Below are 22,492 nucleotides of genomic sequence, written 5' to 3'. Positions count from 1 at the left end.
ATTTGTACGATTATTAGATTATAGTCTGTCACTACTACTAGACTGTTTGCTTCATGAGGGCAGGGCATTCTGATTTTACTTACCTTTTCCCCCCTAATTATTTAGGTAATGGTACATAATATACCACTCTAAAATTTCACCCTCACATGAAAAGATGTTCAATATCATTAGCCATTAGGGAGATAAAAGTCAAGATCCCAATGAAATACCACTTCAAACCCATTAGCATGGCTATAATAATAATTTTTAAAAAGGAAAATAGATGTTGGCAAGCATGTGGAAAAACTGGAACCTTTGTACATTTGCTTGAGGGAATGTATAACAGTTCAGCTGCTGTGGGAAACAGATTGATGTCTCTTCAAAAAGTTAAGCATAGCATATATATGACCCTTCAACTCCAATCTGAGGAATATACCCCAAATAACTGAAACAGGCACAAACAAGTACATGTATATGCATGTTACTAGCAGCACTATTCACCATGGCCAAAAGGTGGGAACAGCTCAAATGTCCAACAGACACATGGATAAAAAAAATTGTGTTATGGGCATACAATAGAATAATATTCAGCTGCAAAGAAGAGTGAAGTACTAACAGGCTACAATGTGGATGAGCCTCAAAAATATTATGCTAAGTGAAAGAAGCTAGATACAAAATGGCACATACTGTGTGATTCCATCTGTGTGAAATACCCAGAATAGGCCAATCCATAGAGATGAAATGCAGATTGTTGGTTGTCAGGGACTGCAGGGAGGGGGAAATTGGGGGAGAAATAGCTCAATGGATGCAGATCTTCCTTTTGGGTGACAAAAATGCTTTGGAACCAGACAGAAGTGGTGGTTGCACACATTGTGAATGTTCTAAATACTATTCAATTGTTCATTTTAAAAGTTACTTTTGGGGCACCTTGGTAGTTCAGATGGTTAAGCATCTGCCTTCAGCTGAGGTCATGGTCCCAGGGTCCTGGGATCGAGCCCTGGTCAGGCTCCCAGCTCAGCTGGGATCCTGCCTCTCCCTCTCCTCCCCACTCATGCTATCTCTCCCTCTCTCTCTCTCAAATAAATAAATAAAATCTTTTTTAAAAAGTTACTTTTATGTTATGTAAACTTCACCTCAATAAATTATTTAAAGAGACATTAATCATTTATTATTTTACATGAATCTACATGGTTGGCTAGACTCAGTTCTGCTGATCTAGGTGAAGCTCATTGATCCCAGATGGGCTCATTCACGTGTCTTCAGTTAGCTGTGGGGTTGATTGGGGGTTACATGATCTAGAATAAGTTTAGCTTGGATGACTTGACCATGTTCCCTGTATCTCAAGGCAAAGAGGGGGGCAAGACCTCTCGAGAGCTAAACTCAGATTTAGCAACTCTTTTCCTCTGTACTCAGGTGGTCAAAACAAATTTCAAGACAAGCTCAGATTCAAGGGGTGGGGAAATAAACTTTACCCTTTTATAGGGAGGCTAAAAGGCTAAATTATAAAGGGTTGGGATATAGGAGGAATGGAGGATTTGGGCTATTTAGCAACTGATACAATATAGTTTTTATCCTCATGCCTGGCACGTAGTGAGCACTCATTCCACAAATATTTGTTCAATTAAAAAGTAAATCATGACATATAGGCCAGAAGTGAAGCTGGGTTCCCAATTCAACATTTGAAATTATGAGCTCTTGGAGACTGAAAGGAAAAGAAAAACAGGATTCCTGGGGTGTTTAAGACCTTCTCGGGTGATTTTACCTTTTCTAATTATAAATCAGAAGCCTTTTCAGCATTGGAAGGAGGGTGGAAAACCCCTTCATCATCTTCTCTGGCCTAGTTCCTTTCTTTTACTCCTTGTTTTGGTCAGGGTTTGCAGGACTTTCTAGTGCTAGAATTCTGAGTTAACAAAGTTTAGTAGCTACACCAGTTACCTTAAGAAAAAGAAAATAGGGCAGCCCGGGTGGCTCAGCGGTTTAGTGCCGCCTTCGGACCAGGGCGTGATCCTGGGGTCCTAGGATCGAGTCCCATGTTGGGCTCCCTGCATGGAGCCTGCTTCTCCCTCTGCCTATGTCTCTGCCTCTCTCTCTCTCTGTCTCTCATGAATGAATAAATAAAATCTTGAAAAAGAAAATAGCCTGATTTGTGCTAATTTCCTTTCGACCATGGTCAAAGTCACTGAATGCAGAGTTGGGAAAAGGTGCTCACATGTGGCCCATGAGAGTCCGTGGGAGCCAAGTCTAGTATACCACTGGTATGCCTCTGTCACTCAGGGCCTGCTTTACCTCTAGCTCTTCTGGAACCATTAGAATCAGTGATCTGCTATGGTTTGTTGCCCTGCCATTTAAATTGTTCCTTTCATACATTCACTTAACAGACAATTATTGAGCAACTCCAATAGATCATTATGTTAGGCTCTAGGGATAAAATGATGAACAGCACAAACATGGTCTCCACGGTTCTGGAGCTCCCCTTCTCCTAACAAATTATACTCCCAGGTCCCCTCAAGGGAGTTTTGTACCTCTGACATTTGTCTCAGTGATGCCCTGAGAGGGTGTTAGTGTGGCGTATCTCAGCCTAGAGGAAGATTCCAAATTCTTCACTTACACACAATTGTCATTTAGCAGTTTTTCTGGACTACTTTCTGGGTTGGAACCAAATATTCAATTATAGCTCAACAATATAATTCAATTTTGATAACATTGCTTCATCACAGTCTGAAAATTGAGAGGTTATTTTAGAACCAAGGAGAACCAGAAGAAATCAGAATGCATTTAATGGTTACTGTATCACATAATATCCAACATAGTGTAATCAATATGTAGCACTCTGTATAAATAAACCATTTAGATTCTTACACATCTGAAGGAGAAAGAGGGCACCATTCCCAGAAGTTCCTTCTTTCCATTTGTCAAAGCATAGTTCACACCTTTGGGGAATCAAATATTCATTTAAAGCCAAATACTAAGGCTCATGTTATCCTTTTTCTTCCTTTATTTTCAGATGTACATAGTTCTCTTTTGGTATACCATTAACCATGGACATCTGTTTTTCATTTTACTATGTTACTGACACTCAGTGTCTTGTTTTTCTTCCAAGGGAGGGGAGGGCTGGGTTGGTGAGGATAGTCAATATATAAAATATAACAGCTATTGCAAAAAATATGTATGTATTTTTAGATAATTGACTGAAGTTCCTAACACAAAATATGCCTTAGTGAACAAAAGAAAAAATTGTGATTTATTTACTGTGTCTAAGACCCAAACATAAAGCTTAGTACAATCAGTCATCTACATCACTGATGTCTTTAATATTAATTGCACTTGGAAAAGCAGCAGAATAGCAAACTTTGGATGAGGCAGAGCAGTCAGGAAGTGTATTTTCAGAATACAAAGTCGCTGGCTACCCTTGACGTATGTAGGGAGATGGAGTTGAGAAATACTAAGTCATCCCGGGAAAAGAATGCACCTCACTCACCAGCCAAAGTCACAAAGTTAGGAATTCTGGAAAAGAGGAAAAAGAGACCACCGCTGGGGCAATTTGGTTTAACAGACTGTTATTTCCTCACGCAAAATACATTGCCTTCCTGCCAATTCTCATGAGCATGTAAAGAAAAATAACCACTTGCACAATTACTTTGGGCACCAATGTCATTATGGGCTGTGAATGATGGGTTGTAGGGAAGTCCTGTGGACTTCCCTACATCCCCCTCCAGGGATGTAGAGTAGAAAGATCTGTGTTCTGCTAAATTTCATCAGATCTGGTGTGTGTCTTCAAATCAGCATTGAATGTTTCTATTTGACCTAGAACTGAGCGCTGGAAATATTAACATTAACTCTTAGTATCAGAATGAATTCCTCTTTGCTCTTCATTTCTATAACACGTTACTCTACTTTTAGTGGAGCATACCTTCCATCTAACCTGAACTGAGAGTCCCTTGAGAGTGGTGACCATCCTGGTTCATTGTAATGATCTCTTTGTTCTTGATTGGTATGGAGTGAACATCTGTTTAGTTAAAGTCAGAGGGAACAAAGTTATTTCACAGACTTTGCAGCCCCCCACTGATTGTACGTTTTCTGTTTAATTAATGGAGCCTTTGGTGGATCTACTATCTTGGCCCTCCCTGGTATACTTCTGCCTCCTGGGTCTTAGTCTCTCTTTCTGTAAGGGAATAATAACATCTTACCTATTGAACAGGGGTTTTTGTAACACCAAATATGAGAGCATGTAGAATTCTGAAGATTTGGGAAGGGACTTTGAGTATCTGTACTTTGAGCAGAAGCCCCTACATCATCCCTACCCAGTGGTCATTTGGCTTCTACTTGGAGGCCATTATTGGTACAGTAGCTGGGATGTTTCAAAGCCATATGTCTACAAACAATATAACTTTCTTTGTTTCTCAATGATTGAACAGGAGTATCTCTCTTAAGTTGCCATTGTACCTAGTGACAGAAAAATTAATCTAGTCAGTTCCAGGGTTTTTCATTATCTCAGGTTGTAAACTCAGCGGTTCAGTCAAATCCATCTCTCTGATGGCAGGTTTTAATGCCATGCATGTTTACATACTATCAGGGTATCTGAGAGGCATCTAGTCTTGGGGAATGTAGTATGTTGATATCCCCTGCACTATCTAATCCTGCCTGGGCATAGCCTCTTTTCACACTGGTGTGCAATGCAAAAATCCTAAATGTCCAAGTCCCCGTTTATCTCAAATTATTGACTTAGACCAGCAGTTCTCAAGTAGGAGCCATTAACACACTTAAAAATTATTGAAAGCCCAATAATTTTGTTTTTGTGGATTATGCCTATCAATATTTACTATATTGGTATTATAAGAGGGAATTTTGAGATATTTATTCACTTAAACACTAAAAAATTATCACGTTAATGAAATGACATATTGTTTATAAAAATAACTGTATTTTGCAAAAGAAAAAAATCAGTGAGAAGGATAGCTTTAAAAAACATTTCTTCTGGGATGCCTGGGTAGCTCAGCGGTTAAGCATCTGCCTTCAGCTCAGGGTGTGATCCTGGAGTCTGGGGATCGAGTCCCAAATTGGGCTCCTTGCATGGATTCTGCTTCTCCCTCTGCCTCTCTCTTTGTGTCTCTCATGAATAAATAAATAAAATCTTAAAAAATTTTCTGTAAATCTTTAATGTCTGGCTTAAGAGAAGAGAACTGGATTCTCATCTTTTTCTGCATTCAATCTGTTTTGATATGCAGTTTGATTAAAGCATATAAGGATAATCTGGCTTCATGCTGATATGTAGCTGGAAAAGAGGAAAATTTAATAGCTTTTTCAGATAACTGTCCATATTTTTCTTTAATACTATATCCAAACTCAACAAGTTGTAGTTTCTTAAATGTTAGTTGCAAAGTAAAATCTGAAACTATAGGAACAAACTCTCCATATTCTGTTACATTAAAATCCATTGGTCTATCTTGCACTCTGAATGGGTCTTTTACCTATGCATGATTTCATGACATTGTGCATTTATCATTTGGAAAATGGGTTCACTGAGTTATGCAGATATTCCAAATGTTGAGAAAAGTCTTTAATACTAAGAAGATATCAAGCTCACAGTAATAGATACATGTTTTCCAAAATTCTAATTTTTACTTGAAAGCTTGAATTGTATGGGCAACAAATTCTGTCAATTTTCGTGGGTTTTTTTGGAAGTACCAGGCTCAATTGGTTCATTTTATAGAAAATATTCAAGTCTGTCAATTATTTATTTACTTACTTTATTTTCTTAAGATTTCCTTTATTTATTTGACAGAGAGAGAAAGAGGGAAAGCACAAGCAGGGGAAGCGGCTGGCAGAGGGGGAGGGAGAAGCAGATTTCCATCGAGCAGGGAGCCTAATGCTGCTTGATCCCAGGACCCTGGGATCATGACCCGAGCAAAAGACGGATGCTTAACGGACTGAGCCACCCAGGTGCCCCAAGTCTGTTAAATAGTTAAGCCTGACTAATCATAAATTATCTTTCTATTGGGATTAAAATGATGTTCTGTGAAAAAGGCAGCTAGTTCAGCTTGCAACTCAGGAGCTCTTATGCTGTTACTTGACACAATCATTGTACTTTGAAATGCAGCAGAAGTGCTTTATGCACACTTCCCATTACATTACATAGAATATTAAAAATACTTATACTCAAGAGACCGGGTTTAATAAATTTAACACTGTATCATTAAGGACATACTTTTTAAAAAAAGATTTATTTTATTTATTTGAGAGAGAGAGCAAGTGGGGGTGGGTACAGGGAGGGAGAGGGACAAGTAGACTCCTCACTGAATGGGGAGGACCCTGAGATAACACCTGAGCCCAAGTTGGATGCTTAACAGATGGAGCCACCCAGGTGCCCCCATCAAGGACATTCTTAAGTGAAATTGGTATTTAAACAAAACTTTGAGTATATGGTGGTGAAGAATATAAAGACAACCAAGTCAGTCTGGTGTCCCTACTTTGATTTGTGCTAAGGCACCAGCAGCTCAACTCATTATTACCTTTTTTTTTTTTTTAAAGATTTCATTTATTTATTCATGAGAGACACAGAGAGAGAGAGGCAGAGACATAGACAGAGGGAGAGGCAGGCTCCCTGTGCGGAACTTGATTCAGGACTTGATCCCAAGACCCCAGGATCACGCCCTGAGCCAAAGGTGGACGCTCAACCACTGACCACCTGGGAGCCCTCACTATTGCTTTTTTATTGTTAGTGCAAATGTCAATACAGTAAAAAGGACAAACAATATCTTAGTTTTATTATGAAAATAGTTTTAACCTCATGGATGCCCCGAGAGGGTCTCAGTGACCTCTAGGAGTCCGTGGGCCACACTGAACACAGTTTCTTCACTCTAACTGTGAGGCTCCTATAGTCTTTCCAGCCCTCACTGAGCTGTATTCAAACACTTGGCCTTAAGGGAAGGCATTGATTTGTTCCCCATGTTTCGAGGGGTCACTAGAAATCTGTAAGGCTGCCTCAGGGCCTTTGTGGTGCAATCTGTTTCTTTCGTGCTGTTGCAGTGCATGGATTCTAAAGGTAAGTGCTCAGAAGGTAGTTCTATCTGCTTTCAGATATTGTGTTTGAGTGGGTTTTTTTTTTTTTTCCTAATCAATCTTTTTAAATCAATTTCAGAAGTTGGTGGGCACAATATGCCCTCTCAGGGACATTCATCAACATTCTAATATTGAACCCAAGTTGGCCTCCTCTTATATTCACGTATTGGTATAAATCCCATCTTTTGAACTTACAAAGAATAATTTTATTCTCTTTCTTATATGATAATCCTTTTGATTTTTTCAAAAAGGGCATCAAAACCTCCTTGTTATTTCTATTCTCCAACAATGCTATAATGAGATCCAGACAGACCCGGGTATAAGAGTTTTCAGTGTCACTTATGAAGTAGGACCTTGGGTAAGTCACTTCATTTCTTTGACTTCAGGTTCATTTTCAGTAAAATGGGAATGATAATTCAAATTTTATAAGGTGCTATGGGGAGTTAGTGAGGTAAGTGTCTGAGGAATCAATTCAGTGCTGGGGCATAGTAGGCATGCAATAAATGTTATTTCTCTCCCCTTTTTGGATGTCATAATTGAAAGAAAATATGTGTTTTGAAATTATAATAATATTAGTCTTTTATTACTCATAATGGCACCACAATACCAATAATCTTATTAAGAGCCATTGCTATACTCCTACTTTGGTTTTTAAAGTCTAAAATTTGATCCCAAGAACTACCAGTCATAGCGGCAGAACAGAGAACTGTTGTGATATCTATAACAATAACTGTCAGTTTGGGGCTCTTTTTTTTTTCTTTTTGAATGAAAGAATGAGGGGTTGTAAAAATAAATGTTCAAGAACCTGAGATTGAAAACTTAATATCTACTCATAAAGTAGGGGTTTCCATAAGCAAAAGCAAGATGGATGCCTCATATTTCACAGAAAGAATTAAAGTTAAGGGGCAGATGTGGAACAAAATCCCTTATTGTATTACCAAAAAAAGAATAAAATGGATCCAATGGCTTTCTATTTTTCTAACAAGCAATGGACCAGTGACAAGAAAGCTTGGATTACAAGGGTATAGAACAATGATCTAATTATCAAGCTCTTGTAAACTTGAAGTTCATAAAAATGAAGTTGAGAGATGTGGAAATGTATCACATGAAGTCCTAGGAGATGTAAAATCATTAATCTCTTCCAGGGCCAGTCTAGCCACTAATAGGGTAGTGATTGGCAAAGACCTCTCATAGCTTTATGAATTCCAGGATACCTTATTTATCTGGAATTATGTTTCACAGGGCAAAAAAAATAAAAATAAAAATAAAAATTCAATAATTAAATTATACTTCTCCTGGAAGTGAAACTATTTTTTATTTTAAAATAGTGGGGGAACCCTGGGTGGCGCAGCGGTTTAGCGCCTGCCTTTGGCCCAGGGCGCGATCCTGGAGACCCGGGATCGAATCCCACGTCGGGCTCCCGGTGCATGGAGCCTGCTTCTCCCTCTGCCTGTGTCTCTGCTTCTCTCTCTCTCTGTGACTATCATAAATAAAAAAAAATAAAAAATAAAAAATAAATAAAAAAATAAAATAAAATAAAATAAAATAAAATAGTGGTTTAAAACCCAGGGTTCATGAATCAGTTCTAGAGGCTGAACTACCTAAAATTCTATGGAATATTTTCTGGGGTTTCCTGACATGCATCCTTCCAAAGACAGAATCTATATTTTTTAGAAGCTTTTCAAAATGGGCTATTCTCCTAAGAACTACTGTTTTAAATAATTTTTGAAATAAATTTTTTGGAAGTGATCTGACTTCCCTATTTTATTTGCTACCCATTTTCCCAATAGGTATCCCAATAGGGATATTATTTTCTTGTTACTTTGTCCTACATTTCTATGATTTTGAAGTCTTATGTGTTACCCTTTTTTTTTTTTTTTTTTTTTTTTGGCATTTCTGTCTCTGCCTTTCCTGATGCAGTTACCTTTTGCCTTGTTCCTTTTGCCTTGTTACCAGCAAGTTTACTTCTAGCATTGTAGCAATTTCGCCCTGCCTACTGTGTAACATGGCTGGGAAATGAGATAACAGAGCCTGTTAGGATAATAGTAAATAGTCTTTTCATGAGAGTCTGTCCTATGAATATGTGTGCAGGTGTTAGTGCACAGATAGGAGGACAAGAGGATTGAACACAGATACATGATGTTCCCATGGCCTGGACTTGCACCTGGCACACTTCTACTCCCATCCACCTTCCTCTGGCCACAGCAGATCACACCGTCAAGGAAAACAACTTGGAAGGGGAGTAGATATATTCCTCCAAAGACAGCAAGGGAATACTTGCTGAATGATTACTTAATTGACTACAGTCTGCTTTTTATCACTGAATTCATATTTTTGAAAAGAAAAATGATGATAGATCACCTTGCTATGATTTTTTAAGAAGGCAGATTAAGCATTCTAGTAAGATTCAGAAACTTCCAGAAGCGAGGATTCTTTGTTGTTGTTCATCCTAAGAGTGTAGGTAATGGACCCAAACAAAACAAAGCCAAAAAACAAAACAAAACAAAAACAAAAACAAAAACCAAAACCAAAACCAAAAACCAAAAACCAAAAACCCCAAAACCCACTCAGTTTAATAACTGAAGGAAAAAATATTGCCAATGTTCCCTCAGCCATGAAATTTCAAATCCAATTCTGAATCACAGTTTATGGATATTGTTGTTCGAGTAGCTTTTTGAGCTCCCCTGATGCAGTAATCCCACAAGGGGTAGTTTGTTTGTTTGCTGTTTCAGATAATACCATCTGCTCTTAGCAATGTCTATCTGAAGTCTCCTTTTTTTTTTCCCATTATGACAAAGCCTTTGTGTAAGCAGAGAAATTTCCCTTTCCTGACTTACTCATTGCTAGGGAAAAGGGTGCAGCCTTGGTGAGAATCACTGTGGAGAGGCATTACCAGGCCTCCTCACTGCCTTGGGGACAGCGCTCATTCATTCTTCCCAAAGATCAACGAGAATCACTTCCCTTAATTTAGAACATGTCAACGGAGAAATGTTGATGTTTGTGTGTGCTTCTTGGCTTTTTATTCTTTCTTGATGTAATTTTCTGTCTTAAAATAAGGACGTATGGCTTGTGCCTTTAAGGTTTCGTAAACAACAAGCCAAGGCAGGATGTGGAGCAACCTTGATGAGAAACAGCACAGGGCTTGGCCTCGATTGGCCAAAGTTTGAATTCTGATGGCAATTAATGAGCTGTGTGTCCTTGGGAAAGTGACCCAACTTCTCTGAGCCAAGTCTCATGATCCCTAAAGAGAGTATTCTCGCACCTCTCTCACAGCGGTGTTGTGAGTTTCACACAAATTAGTCCTTTGGCACCTACAAAATGGAGGATATTCACCAGTGTGCCTGAGTAGGAGAAACTAAAAGAATTTTGATTCTAGAGAGGTTGAGATCCACGGAAGAACCACCAAAATAAAATAAAGAACAGCCTTTGGTTCTAATCTTGGATGGCATCTGTACAAAATTAGACAGAAGGGTGGAGAAGAGTGAGTTTCCAAACACCCAGATATTACAACAATTGTTCACAGTCATTGATTTTTTACCTGTAAATCTTTTTTTAAAGATTTTTAAAAATTTATTTGACAGAGAGAGAGAGCACAAGCAGGGGGAGAAGCGGAGGGAGTGGGAAAAACAGGTTCTCTGCTGAGCAAGGAGCCTGATCCAGGCCTGGATCCCAGGAGCCTGGGGTCATGACCTGAGCCAAAGGCAGGTGCTTAACAGACTGGGTCATCCAGGCACCCCTTACCTTTCAGTCTTAGAAGTTTCAAAAAGGTTAATTCAGTCAACATAGTATCCCTTCTACTGATGTTAGCTAGATGGGAGGACTGGGACATGGAGGACTAGAATAACAAAGGACAGATCTGCCACCGTTTTCAAGTCTCTAAATACTAGCTTTTAATGGAGGGGCTATGTTTAATTTTGTCATGAAAACTATTTCATCTCTGTGTAACAATGTAGAAATAATCCGCAAACAAAACACTAACTGTATTCTTGTTTAACATTCAGAGTAATTTTTGTCTAAAATAGATAATTTTGTAATAACAATGGTAATGAGTTAAGGCTTGTAAGGCACTATGCAAAAAGGCCGAATCTGAATTATTTCATAGACCTGCATGAGGACAAATGCTAGACTTCAATTAAAAATAGAGGCATTGAACACTACAGCACTTCGAATGCTGATACAGTCACCTTCTAAAAGCAAAAATCATTTACTTTAGGTGGCTGCCCTAGATAGGAAAGCATATCACGAAATAAGCCAAATGAAATAAATAGAACTGGAAATGCACATACATTGTCACTGTCAAAACAACAGGGAAAGGGCACTGGTCATTATTGTTCACTTAGTTTCATGATGGTGTTTTTTTAATTTATATTTTATGTAAATTATATTTTCATATTTATTTCGTATGTATATTTAAAAACCAGGACATCTTGAAATATGAAAGAAAACTTTACAGAACACTGAAACGTACCAAAAATAGGCTGGGGAAGTTGAAAGGAGAGGAACGTCTGATTGATGGTTAAATTACACAACGTTGTCACATCCCTGGCAACTGAAGGACATTTCTCCTTTGTGTCACAAAACCTCCGCAGTGTTTGCAACAGTAAAATTCGTGGGTTGGCTGTGTGGCTGAAAATTTTCACTAGGGGGCAGCCTCTCACTGAAATGTGAGAGGATCGGGTCTGCATCATCTGATTTCAATAAGAAACTGGCCCAGGGAGGCACACATTCTCGGCACAGCTTCTAAAGGAAAATTTATGCATCTATAAAATGTTGAATCAGCATAGTCGCTAAGCGGTGAGTAAAGGAAGGAAAAAGTCTTGCATAACATTAAAAGCCCAGCGTAACTAGATGGTCAGCCCTACCAACGTTGTGTGCTTTGAACACAAAACCTTCAGAGTGTGTGTGCTGGGCCGGGAACATGGGCTATTGTCATGATTTTTTGAGTCATAGTTTTAGCCTCTTTTATACACACACACACAGACACACACACACACACACCAGACACACACACACACGCACTGAATTAAAAGCCACCATGCAAGTAAACACTGTATAGTTGAGAAGGGATTAAAACAAGTAGGAATTGATTAATTCCTTAGGCTCTTAAACCCTAGGTTGAAACTGAGCAGAATGCAGTGGCAGGGTTGTCCCTCCACTGCTTTGTGACTTTTGTATGACCCTATGTATCCACCTATTGTTTTTCCTCTTTGCCACTCTTTCTCTTGCGTTTTATATTCCTCAAGTGATCTCACCTAACAAAATCAACAGCCCCAGCCCCGAGGAGTGTGGTGACTGTGTTTTTTTAACCGGGCTCTGAATGGCCTCAAAGCATTAGGCGGAGGCAATATTTGAAATGTGATACTGCCCAGTTCTCCTGTGAGCCAGCAGGGCTGTCGGGTCCTATTGTGTCTGTGATTGTAACTGAGAGCTCCGACATCCCTGAGCAACTGGTGTGACCTTGTGTGGTCTGGGAACCGAGGTAGAGCCAAGGGTGGCTGGGCACACTGTCACCTGGGACCCATCTGCAACACGAGGTGGCCATTGGGTTGCTTGTAGACACTTGGGGGTACTCCTGGCAGCCTGTAAATGGAGCTTTAAAAAGAGGAAAGAAAAGAAATCTGCTGGACTAGAGGTGGGCATCCACAGAAACTCAGGCCCCCCCAAATCAGTAATCCCTTGGTAAGGCAGAGATCAGAATTTGTGACAATAGAAAGCATGGCTGGGTGCGGGCTGTCTGGCCAGACTGGGGTTTGAATCCTGGCTCTGCCTACGGTTGGCTGGATGACTTCGGGAAGGCTACTTACCTTCTTTGTGTGTCAGCTTCCTCTTCTATAAAATGCATGCTTTGAATAGTACCTGGCACATGATGAGTTCAATGAAAGCTAGCTATTATTATTATTATTATTATTATTATTGCTTTTGCTATTATTGTTATTAAGGATAGAGAGATGAGGGAAGAGAACTTCAAGCAAAGTCTTGGTTTCCTCATCTATACAATGGAGGGAATAGGAGAACCCACTTTATAGAGAGGTGTTATAAGATTTAAATGAGCTTCTATATGCAAAGTGCTTAGAATAAACTTGACAAATAGTAAGTGCTCAATAAATTATTGTTATTAGACATAAATAGCGATAGCACTACTTTCCACTCTTAGGAGTTAAGAGGGACTGTGAGAAATGAATATGTGTCCACTGCACCACAATCACCCATGATGCTTAATAAATGTCAATTCATCTTACTAGCTTGAGCATTCTGTTGCTTAAGTTCTTAGTACCCACGTGTCTATCGACTCCAGAGGGAAATTGTAGCAGTTGGGAACTAGAATTTACATATAATCAGTTCCATAAAGCAGTGGGCTGACTATTTTATGCCTCGGAGCTCCTTTTATAACCTGAAGATGTCTATGGAATCTCACTCCTGAAAAAAAGCATATGTCTCCACACAGTTTTGCAAATATATTCAGGGGTTTTTGTCTTGAAGCCCATCCAGGGATTTTATGGAAATCCAAGGGCCTGGAGGCTAATAATTCCTTCAGCATAGAAAAGAGTATAACTAGGGGTGCCTAGGTGGCTCAGTCAGTTAAGTGTCCAACTCTTGGTTTCAGCTCAGGTCATGATCTCAAAGTCGTGAGATGGAGCTTGGGTTGGGCTCAGCCGGTAGTCTGCTTAAGATTCTCTCTCCCTCCCCTTCTGCCCCTCCCCAGCCACAAAGAAAATAAGAAAGAAAGGAAGAAAGAAAGAAAGAAAGAAAGAAAGAAAGAAAGAAAGAAAGAAAGAAAGAAAGAAAGAATAGCATAACTAGCAGGGATGATTTTTTTTTTAATTGGGATGATTCTGATTACAGATTTCATTGGTAAGAATAAGGTTAGTAAGATGCCCCCCAAATCAGCATAGGCCCTTAACCAGTTGTTCTCAAACTGTTGGTGGTAGAGTATAATATATGGGATACTTAAAATTAAGGGATTAAGTATCCCATATACTGGGATACTTATTAAAATTAAGATTCTTGAGCTTTGGTTTAGTAGATCCTGGGGGTGATACAGTCTAGAAAACGGAATTTTAACATGTACTTAGTTGATTTTAATGTAGGAGACCTTTAAAATACACTTTGAAAATTATTTCCTTAGGTCTGGAGGAATTTGCATTAGGGTCTGAGTGAAGCAGAATGATCTTTTTTAAAAATGGACAGAAATCATGTCCATCTTAAAGCTCCATAAGCATCCCGGCCAGCTTAGTTTTTCTTGAAGAAAAAGAGTAAAACTGCAACTCTAGAAGAAACTGGTAGGAGGGCTGGGTTTTGCTTGAGGGCACAAATTATACCACTGAACAGTTAGGTGACAGGACACATTTTGATCATTTCAATCCCATTCTAACACAGTTGTCTACCTTAGCTCCAGTTATTTTGTATTTTAGACATGAACTTATTTATCCTCCCACCTATATTATCTGATTATGATTGCTTTTCTCAGCCAGGTAGTAAACTTAGGATCAAGAACTATATTTACTTATTTACCTGTAGTCCTCTACCCCAATATCTGGTAGAGTGCTCAGTAGATACAGTTTTATAGGTTCAATAACTGCTTAGTTAGCTTATACATAATGGACTGGAAAGGCAATAATATGGACTCCAGTGGTCTTCATGACTGCAATTGATGTGCGTCTAGCCATGGCAGTGGAGAAGGGCTTTGTAGTAAAGTGAACTCAAATTCATTTTGATCAGCTCTTCTCCTAGACATACAATAAGAGGATCAAAATAAGCCCCTTTAGGCTGTATTCCTGTTTGGCCATTCTAATAGTGTTGGGAAACATTCCCTTCATATAGACATAGCTGTAGTGGGCTTACCTTGCCTGGCATACTCCTGGCTTCTTAGATGTCCCCAAGGGCAGGGATGGTGCTACTTCTTCCTTCCCTCTTGTTACACTAATGAGTTTATTAATGGCAAACCCTAGACAGAGTAAGGGGTAAGTAAATACTGTCTTCTGACCCTCTGAAGTAGGTTGGGCACAATAACCTCCATGATTGCTACAGAAACCCAGAGAATATCTGCTGACTCAGAGCCACCGGACTGCAAAAAAATCAGGTTTTTTGGGAACTAGAGCTGAGAATAGCTATTCACCTCAATAACACCAGGGTTTGTGTCTCTGAATACAACTGATGTTGTAGATATTATTTATATATAAAGCTTTTGCTTTAATATAATGAGAAGAACATTTGTATGAAGGAACTTTCAGGCATGTAATACTGGGCCATGTTTGGAATTCCCTCATTACTTTTGAGCCTTAAATCCTTTGCTCCTACCTACCCGGATGCAATTGTCTAAGGATTTGTGTGTGTGTGTGTGTGTGTGTGTGTGTGTGTGGTGGTGGTGGCTATTTTTAAAATGGACTTTAAAATGTCTGGAGTCCTAGGAATATTGCACAGAAATGTCGGCAAACAGAAAGGCAGAGTAACCTAAGATGGTATATTAGGCAAATGTCTGGTAACATAAGAAAAGCTTAAAAATGAACATTGTTGCTACCTGGTGGGGCACATCCTGTGCTTCATTAAACTCCAAACATCTGAAAAACAATTTTTGGCATTCATCATCCTTAACTCTCAGAAGAATATGCTTTTCTAGAGAAAGACATTTAGAAGTATCACTTCAAAGTGACAGACAACACCATCCTCATGCCTATGGGATGTGATGTGAGCTTTCAGCACCTGGAAGGGGGGGATGGGAAGGTGCAAGTAGTGAAGAAACTCAAGCCATCTTGAACAGTGAGCAGAGACCAGATGAGCTGCTTTTCTGCCAAGAATTAAACAATCTTTTTGGAGGTGTGGTTCTGCATCAGTAATAATCCCAAGGGAATGCAAAGTGTTTTGAAACAAAAGAACACAAGTAAAAATCGACACAGATAACACCTGGCCACCCAAGCTTCCTTAGATATTCACTCTCCTTTTTAAAATGACACCAATGAACCAGTAAAGATGCTTAAAGCAGGTTTATTGAACTGAAGGGAAGTGAGCTATGGTTGTGCAGCTCTCACCTGAAGAGGTCGGTTGTGGCACTAAGGAGACGTGCAGCTTCAGACATTTGTCTCTGGTGGGGTCAAATTGTCAGTGTTCAAAACAATCGCCAAGGGAAACTATCTCTTGTTCTATCAAACCTTGTGATCATTCTGAAATGGGCAAAAATCAATGTGCTTATACACATATTTTTCCGGTTGTGGGCAGGTGACAATTCAATCAGTCAGGCTCTTTCCAGGAAACAGAAAGCACCTCTACCAGGAAAAGGATTACAAGTTTGGGGAGAGCTGGAGGCTTGGGGAAGAGGGGCTGTCCTGGAAGCCTAAGTGAGGCAGGGGAAATAGCACTCTCTTAGCCTTATGACCTTGGCTGGTGACTCCAAGAAGGCCAGGCAGCTGATGGTGCATCAGACAGCCTCCTAGGACACAGAGCAAGGCAGAATAGGGCAGAAATGGATGAGGAGAAGAAGGGAAAAACTAAGCAATGCAACCATGCTTTGGGCACAACAGACCATGCTAGAAGAGCACAGTGGATGTACTATTATAAATGCAAACTTATAACAAATCAGGTATTTATTCCCTCCGTTCTCTATTAATCCTTGTAATACATCTTTACTAGAAAGTCTACTAAGGAATCTTAAAGCATGCAGGGCAGTATTTAATTTTGTCTAGTTATTTTACCTTTCTTCTATCACTCAAATAGAGCAGAGCATATGTAAACTTCTATTTAGACTTGCCAGTCTACCTTTTAGTCTTCTCTGACATAAATTCACTGGTAGCCCAGACTGCAAGGCCCTGTGTTCTGGCCTTTGCCAGGCAACTAGCGTGTTCCCCATGACCACAGTTAATGACGCTGTTAAGATCTCCCAGCCAAAACGTACTATTTCCTTATGTTAGTTAGTCTCAAAGAGGATTATGTTGGGCTTCGTGTAGGAAATAGGAACTGAGATTCCAAGGCTGTTGTGGAGGTAGATAGCTGGCTGGTGAGAGGAGGAATGGGAGATCCACTGACTGTTCAACAAATACTTAGGAACTTCTGCTCAACGCTGGACAATTTGCTATGTCCAAGGAACACAAAGATATGAGACGTGGGGAACAGGCAAAAGTTTTGCAATTTAATGTGGCAAGTGCTTTAATGGAGAAATGAAAGTCCCATGATACCATAAAGTGAAACATCTGGGGAATCCAAGAAGGATTCCCAGAAGAAATGACAAGTGAACTGGGTTGTAAAGAAAAAGTAGGGGAGGATCCCTGGGTGGCTCAGCGGTTTGGTGCCTGCCTTCGATCCAGAGCGTGATCCTGGAATCATGGGATGGAGTCCCACATCGGGCTCCCTGCATGGAGCCTGCTCCTCCTCTGCCTGTGTCCCTGCCTCTCTCTCTCTCTCTCTCTCTGTGTCTCTCATGAATAAATAAATAAAATATTTAAAAAAATAGAAAGAAAGAGTAGGGGGAAGCCTGTGTGGCTCAGTGGTTGAGTGTCTGCCTTTGGCTCAGGGTGTGATCCTGGGGTCCTGGGATCGAGTCCTGCATTGGGATCCCCACAGGGAGCCTGCTTCTCCCTCTGCCTATGTCTCTGTCTCTCTTTCTGTGTCTCTCATGAATAAATAAACAAAATCTTAAAAAAAAAGAAAGAGTAGGAATTTGCTAAGGATATGACCTGGATAAAGATATGTTTTGGGCCAGTGTAGTTATGACTGGTGGGGGTAGGGGACAGGAAGAGAAGGTCAGAGATGAAATATTCTGGACTCATTGGAAAAGCTTTCCTTATCTGCCATATTTCGGAGTTTGTTTAACACTTATACATACGTGATACAGTTTTGATGTTAACTTCCAATCTCCTCATTCAGGAAATAAACGTCTTTCATCTTCTTTGGTCATTCTACTCCACTGTTCTTCCCTGCGCCATGCCAGGTCACATAAAAATTTAGTATTAATTTTGTAGACAGTTGTAATTGCTCAATGTTTAGAGTTGGATCCAAACTTAGACTTAGTTAGCCTTCACGCATCATCTGTCCCTTGCTCAGGCTATCGCTGTCACTAATTTACTATTGCACAGATTCAAGCACAGCTAGAACTTAAGAAACTTGGCTTTACTTCAGAATATTCTGTGCAACTTGTAAGCTGTTTTTGCCCAGGAAAGATGAGTGTCTATGTGTTTTTCACTTTCCTCTCTCTAGTTATGCTTTGCTTTGTCAGTAAGGACAGCCTTGGGGAAGAGGGAAACCATACAAACAGCTCTTAGTTTTGATCAGACTATTTCAAACCTGAAAGTAGAACATGATACTTCTTTATTTTAAAAAGTGGACATCCCTTCATTTTGTCAAGCTCTTATGACTGACATGGCCTGAAACTTTTTTTTTTAGACCATTGCATGCTCCTATGATAGGTTATGACGAGAATAACTTTACTTACATTGGATTTGTTTTTTATTTTATAGCAAACAAATACAAAAGGAGCCTAAAATGCCCACTTAATAATTGCCTTTATTTATTCATTTTACTATTGTTATGGGCTAGCCATTAACAGTGAAGAAAAAAACTGTAGACCATGGCTAGGAGAAGTGGTCAATCTTAATTGACTCTAGGTTTTTACGATGAATGCACAGGTTACAGTGACCCTTAAATCATCACTAAATGGGGTAATGAATATTTCAATGTAAGAATGACATTTTAAAAAACATGGCTCAATGGAAAAGTGTAAAGCAATATTCCCCAATATAGCAAAATCAGCTCCATTCTCTAAAGAACGTTTACTCCAATCTCAAGCCAGGGAGTGATTTATTGTGGATTTTTGTTATACTATCAGATCTGGGTAGGAGTTTAAACAGCTTTCATTGTGTCACGAGCATGGGTGTAACTACCGCTCAGCATCCCGTTTCCTAATGCACAGTCACAGACTAGACACTGTGGTAGCAGGGTTAGCCAGAGCTTCCAGCTCATTCCTGTTGCCTCAGTTACTCATGTGTGTGGGACATAAACTCCCCAGAACATTACTCTTTCTAAGAATAAGTTTCAATAATGCTATTTTAGGGAGATGATGAAGACGAATACATAATCATTCATATTTCTTTACTGTGTTAGAATCGTTTCTTGATTATATGTCTCCTGTAAAAAATTGCTGACTATGACTGGGAAGGTGGTCAGTTTTGGCTGACTCTAAATTTCTCTTATGAATGGATTTGCAAAGCTTTGAGGGCTATAAAATTTAAAAATATATATATAATCTATGTGAATACATTGATTTTATTTTAATCATCAAGTGATTTTGTGAATAGTACAGGGCAGGTTTTATTTATTTATTTGAGAGAGAAAGCACACATGAGAAAGAGAGGACGAGAAGGGGGTGGGGCTGAAGGAGAGGGAAAAGCAGACTCCCTGCTGAGCAGGGAGCCCAATCTCAGACTTGATCCCAGGACCCCAGGATCATGACCTGAGCCGAAGGCAGATGCTCAACCCACTGAGCCACCCAGACACCCCAGGGCAGTTATTTTTATCCTCATTATAGATGAGGAAAATGAATCCCATAGGGCACAGGTGACTTGGCCAAGTTTGCCCAAGAGAATGGTGCAACAGGAACTTGAATTTTAGTCCTTTGACTCCAAGGCACTCATTTCTTCCCATTTTATCCATTGAATAAAGATGACATTCCTGACCCACTAGAAAAAGGGCATAAATGCTGAACTGTTTCTCCAGAGATGATGGGTTGTCTGAGGATCCATGCTCTCCTGGGGCTCCTGGTAACCAGTGGCCCACAGTGATGAGGAAACCTGACTGGATTAGACTGTAGCCTGAAGTAAAGAAACAGAAGAAGTTTGGTGCAAAAATCGTGCCAGAGAAAGTTAATCAATTCAACACTTTGTGAGCATGTGCTGTGTGCCAGGACCACTGCCAGGAGATATTTCTGGCACAGTTTCTGCTCTTGAAAAACTCACAGTTTGGAGGGGGAGATAATTAAAAGACAGTGTGACAAATGTAGTGTGCAAAGGGTGTTGTGGGAACCTTCAGCTAAATCTATACTCCAGCTGGAGCTAAGAAATAAGATTAGGGGAGGGAAATGCTCTCTCCACAGAGGGTAGATCTGAGCAGAACCTTGACGAAGTAGGAGTTAGTCAAGCAAAGTAGGAGAGAGAAAGAAAGGACATTTCATGTGCAAAGGTGTGGAGGTGGGCGAGAGCATTTGCAGACACATCTCTGATAAGCTTGGGATGTGGAAGGAGACAAGGCTGGAAAGAGACAGGGGCTGGTAATGGAAAGTGTGGAATTGCCAGATTGAGTAAGGAGTTTGTGCTTTAGTGGGCAAACAAAGGAGAGGAGCTTCAGATTTTGATTTTTTTTTAATTGAAGTAAAAGTCAACTAACATAAAATTAACGATGTTGAAGTGAATGCTTCAGTGGCGTTTATAATATTGTGCAACTGTCGCCTCTATCTAGTTCCAAAACATTTCATCACCTAAAAAGAACCCCTGTGCTTATTAGGCTGCCACTCTCTCCTGCTTGCCCTCTAGTCCCTGGCAGCCACTAACCTCCTGTTTGTCTCTAAGTATTTACCTATTCTGGGAATCTCATTCAGATGGAATCATACAATCTTTAACCTGATGTGCCTGGCTTTTTTTACTTCATATAATGATTTTGATGCTCATTCATGTTGTAGCAAGAATCAGTTCTACGTTCCTTCTCATGGCTGAGTAGTATTCGGCTGTATGGATATACCAACATGTTTATCCATTCATGACTTCGTGAACATTTGGGTTATTTCTACCTTTTGACTAATGTGAATAGTGCCGTGATGAACATTCATGTAACAAGAGTTTGAGTACCTGTTTTCTTTTCTTTTTTTTTAAAGATTTATTTATTTATTCATGATATAGAGAGAGAGAGAGGCAAAGACACAGGCAGAGGGAGAAGCAGACTCCATGCAGGGAGCCCAATGCGGGACTTGATCCTGGGACTCCGGGATCGCGCCGTGGGCCAAAGGCAGGCGCCAAACCGTGGAGCCACCCAGGGATCCCCTGAGTACCTGTTTTCAATTCTTTGAATATATATAATTAAGATTGGAATTGCTGGGTCATAATTGTAATTCTATACTTAATTTTTTGAGAAAACTGTCAAACCGTTTTCCACAGTGACTGCACTATTTTACATTTCCACTAGCAAAGTATGTGAATTTCAATTTTTCTACAGTCACACCAACACTTACTATTTTCATTAAAAAAAATTATAACCATCATAGTGGATGCAAAGCAGAATCTCATTGTGGTTTTGATTTGCATTTCCCTGATGATTAGTGATGTTGAGCATATTTTCATGTGCTTGTTGGCCTTTCATATATCTTCTTTGGAGAAATGTCTATTTAAGTCCTTTACCTATTTTATATTTTATTTTATCGTATTCTTGTTGGGCTGTAGGAGTTCTTTCTATTTTCTGGATGGTAGGCTTTCTTTTTTTAAAAAAATATTTTATTTATTTATTTGGGAGTGTGAGAGAGTGAGCACAGGTGGGGGCGAGAAGGGGCAGAAGGAGAGGGAGAATCAGGCTACCCCGCCCTTGACACAGGGCAGATCCCAGGACCCTGGGGTCATGACCTGGCCCAAGGCAGATGCTTAACTGACTGAGCCACTCAGGTGCCCCTGGATGCTAGACTCTTATCAGAGATATAATTTGCAAATATTTTTCTCCCTTACTGTGGTTATCTTTTTACTCTTTTGACAGTGTCCTTTGATAAATAGACATTTTTAATTTTGATAAAGTCCAATTTATTTTTTTATTGTTGTAGTTCTTTGAGTTTTTGGTGTTATATCTAAGATCCACTGCCAAATCCATGGTTGTTAAGATTTCCCTCTATGTTTTCTTCTAAGAATTTTACAAATCTGTAAAATTAAAACAAACCTCTTAGATCCATTTCGAGGTAATTTTTGTGGTGAGAAGTAAGAGTCCAACTTCATTGTTCTGCATGGGGACATCCAGTTCTTCCAGCATCATATGTTGAAGAGACTATTCTTTCTCCACTGTATGGTCTTTGTGCCCTTGTTGGAAATCAATTGACCACATATATATGGGTTTATCTTCCCTCTCAAATCTAGTCCATTGATTGTATGTCTGCCCTTATGCCAATACTACACTGTTTTGATTGCTGTTGCTTTGTAGCCATTTTGAAAGTAGGAAGTATGAGTCTTCCAACTTTGTTTTCCTTTTTCAAGATGATTTGGTTATTGCAAGTCTAAATGGATTTTAAGATTTAGGATTTTAGGGTTTTAGGAAAAGCTTTTCCATGTCTATAAAAAATACTATTGGGATTTTGATAAGGATTGCACTGAATGCATAGATCATTTCTGTGAGTTATTAACTCTCTTGGTTTTCTTTTGTTCTGTCCATGGTGTCCTTAATCTCTTTCAACATTGTTGAGACAATTGATATAATGTCTTTGTCTAGTAAATCCAATGCCTATATT

The sequence above is a fragment of the Canis lupus genome, chromosome 36 (genome assembly GCF_011100685.1).
Source record: "Canis lupus familiaris isolate Mischka breed German Shepherd chromosome 36, alternate assembly UU_Cfam_GSD_1.0, whole genome shotgun sequence".
Taxonomy (NCBI): domain Eukaryota; kingdom Metazoa; phylum Chordata; class Mammalia; order Carnivora; family Canidae; genus Canis; species Canis lupus.
The sequence above is the reverse complement of the archived record's forward strand: the minus strand, read 5'-3'. Positions refer to the sequence as shown.